Source organism: Triticum urartu, chromosome 2, assembly GCF_003073215.2.
Source record: "Triticum urartu cultivar G1812 chromosome 2, Tu2.1, whole genome shotgun sequence".
Taxonomy (NCBI): Eukaryota; Viridiplantae; Streptophyta; class Magnoliopsida; order Poales; family Poaceae; genus Triticum; species Triticum urartu.
Genome location: NC_053023.1, coordinates 504805607 through 504809455, shown reverse-complemented (window position 1 = coordinate 504809455; position 3849 = coordinate 504805607).

Here is a 3849-nt window from a genome sequence, read left to right as displayed (position 1 = left end):
ACTCCTTATTCCATAGTCCATCGAATCTTTACCCAAAACTTGGAAACTTCACAACACAAAACTTAACAGAAAACTCGTAAGCTCCGTTAGTATAAGAAAATAAATCACCACTTAGGTACTGTTGTGAACTCATTCTAAATTCATATTGGTGTAATATTTACTGTATTCCAACTTCTCTATGGTTCATACCCTCCGATACTACTCATAGATTCATCAAAATAGGCAAACAACACATAGAAAACAGAATCTGTCAAAAACAGAACAGTCTGTAGTAATCTGTAGGTTTTGAATACTTCTGTAACTCCAAAAATCCTAAGAAATTAGGAAATCCTAGGCAATTTGATTATTAATATACTGCAAGTACAATTGGTATTTTATCGCTCTCTGGTAAAAAATGAAAATTATTCTTGTGAGCGCATACTTTCTGTTTTTACAGCAAGATCAAATAACAATCACCCAAGAAGATCCTAAAGGCTTTACTTGGCACAAACACTAATTAAAACATGTCGGAGTAAATAGCCATGGGTAGCCTAGCCGGCTTCCCCTGGCCCTTCTGAAAAAATTACGAGCCCGTCTGGCTCTCAAGAATCCAAGACATGGAGCCGCCTTCCCCTTGCTGGCTGCCATCCAGACCGGCTTTCAGAAGGCGGCCCGACTTTGGCCCTCATGAAGAACGCCACGGGAGGGCCGACTTCAGGAAGCCGGCCATGAGAAGGCCGACTCCAAGAAGCCGGCTCCCATAAAGCGGTCGAGACCGTACCCTCAAAGTTTGCACCCACCTAACAGCGGTGCGACGGGGCGTGGCTACAGTAAAGCCTGCCACCCCCGAATCCCGGAGCACGCCTGGCACAGTGCGCCGTACGGAGTAGCCATGACCCGTCCGGCGCGGCACTGTTGCCATGTTGACCCTGATGTCACCCACGACGGGCCGCCAGCGTGGCCCACAGATGGTGGACCCCTTCGGGCAGAGAGACGCCCGAAGGCGGCCACGCCTCCAACCGGTCGGCCCAAGACAGAGCCGGCTCCCCACAGCCGGCCTGCCACCTCCCTCGAAGGAGACGCCCCATTAAGGAGACAAGACACGGTGAGGCTACAGCGATCGCCCGACGGGCGGCGGCACTGTAGCCGCGCCTACCACGACGAAGCCCACGTCACCAAGATGGAGCCATAGTAACCAGCCGCCGACCAGGCCCTGGACAGTGGGGCCTGCCTGTCGACCAAGGGGCCGGCAGCCGGCGGGACCCACCAGTCGGCGGGCCCCAGCAGCCGGCGCAGAAGCCGGCGAGCGCAGTCACAGATGGCTGGGCCCCGCGCCCAGTCGGATTACCATTGTACCCCCGGGGAGTAGGCCTATATAAACCCCCTGGGGCACCCATGCAAAGGGTTCGACCCCCTGCTAGTCTTAGACACCACACAAGGAGAGGAAGCAGGCTAGCCGTGCCCTTCTTCCTCCTCCCACCAAACAGCTCAAGGAGCATTGTGTAGCTACTTGTTCATCAAGTGATCATGCGGAGACCCCTCAGAGCAGCAGTAGGGGTGTTAGCTCCACGAAGAGCCCCGAAGCTGGGTAAGATCCGCCGGCGTGCATGTCTTCGCCTTATCCCGTTTCCAGGCACCGGCGATGTCTTACTGGCTCCCACAATGATAAGCCACCCGTTGGCATATGTCGCACCTACCACCCGACATTTGGCGCCCACCGTGGGGCCAGGTGCACCGTCGTCCGGAGACCTGTTCTGGACGGGAACCCTCTTCCTCCCCAGCTGTTGGGGAACGTAGCAGAAATTCAAAATTTTCCTACGTATCACCAAGATCTATCTATGGAGAAACTAGCAACGAGGGGAAGGAGAGTGCATCTACATACCCTTGTAGATCGCTATGCGGAAGCGTGCAAGTGAACGGGGTTGATGAAGTCGTACTCGTCGTGATTCAAATCACCGATGATCAAGTGCCGAACGCACGGCACCTCCGCGTTCAACACACGTACAGCCCGGAGACGTCTCCCATGCCTTGATCCAGCAAGGGGAGAGGGAGAGGTTGATGAAGATCCAGCAACACGACGGCGTGGTGGTGGATGCAGGGCGTCACAGTAGCAGGGCTTCGCCTATACTACGAGGGAGAGACGTAACGGGGAGAGAGGGAGGCGCCAGGGGCTGGTGTGTGAAGTTCCTCCTCTCCCCCACTATATATAGGAGGGCCAAGGGGGGTGGTGCGCCAGCCTAGGAGATCCAATCTCCTAGGTGCGGCTGCCCAAGGGAGGTTTCCCTCCCCCCAAGGCACCTAGAGGTGCCTTCCACTAGTGGGACTCCTCCCATATGGAAACCCTAGGCGCATGGGCCTATAGGGGCTGGTGCCCTTGGCCCATATAGGCCAAGGCGCACCCCTTACAGCCCATGTGGCCCCCCGGGACAGGTGGCCCCACCCGGTGGGCCCCCGGGACCCTTCCGGTGGTCCCGGTACAATACCGATAACCCCGAAACTTGTCCCGATGGCCGAAACAGCACTTCCTATATATAATTCTTTACCTCCGGACCATTCCGGAACTCCTCGTGACGTCCGGGATCTCATCCGGGACCCCGAACAATATTCGGGTTACTGCATACACATATCTTCATAACCCTAGCATCACCGAACCTTAAGTGTGTAGACCCTACGGGTTCGGGAGACATGCAGACATGACCGAGACGTTCTCCGGTCAATAACCAACAGCGGGATCTGGATACCCATGATGGCTCCCACATGTTCCACGATGATCTCATCGGATGAACCACGATGTCAAGGACTTAATCAATCCCGTATACAATTCCCTTTGTCTAGCGGTATGTTACTTGCCCGAGATTCGATCGTCGGTATCCTTATACCTTGTTCAATCTCGTTACCGGCAAGTCTCTTTACTCGTTCCGTAACACATCATCCCGTGATCAACTCCTTGGTCACATTGCGCATATGATGATGTCCTACCGAGTGGGCCCAGAGATACCTCTCCGCTTACACGAAGTGACAAATGCCAGTCTCGATTCGTGCCAACCCAACAGACACTTTCGGAGATACCTGTAATGCACCTTTATAGTCACCTAGTTACGTTGTGACGTTTGATACACCCAAAGCACTCCTACGGTATCCGGGAGTTGCACAATCTCATGGTCTAAGGAAATGATACTTGACATTAGAAAAGCTTTAGCATACGAACTGTACGATCTTTGTGCTATGCTTAGGATTGGGTCTTGTCCATCACATCATTCTCCTAATGATGTGATCCCGTTATCAACGACATCCAATGTCCATGGTTAGGAAACCGTAACCATCTATTGATCAACGAGCTAGTCAACTAGAGGCTTACTAGGGACATATTATGGTCTATGTATTCACACGTGTATTACGATTTCCGGATAATACAGTTATAGCATGAATAAAGACAATTATCATGAACAAGGAAATATAATAATAACTAATTTATTATTGCCTCTAGGGCATATTTCCAACAGTCTCCCACTTGCACTAGAGTCAATAATCTAGTTCACATCGCCATGTGATTAACACTCACAGGTCACATCGCCATGTGACTAACACCCAAGAGTTTACTAGAGTTAGTAGTCTAGTTCACATCACTATGTGATTAACACTCAATGAGTTTTAGGTTTGATCATGTTGCTTGTGAGAGAGGTTTTAGTCAACGGGTCCGAACCTTTCAGATCCGTGTGTGCTTTACAAATCTCTATGTCATCTCCTAGATGCAGCTACCACGTTCTATTTGGAGCTATTCCAAATAATTGTTCTACTTGGAGCTATTCTAAATTGTTGCTCCATTATATGCATCCAGTATCTCTACTCAGAGCTATCCGGATAGGTGTT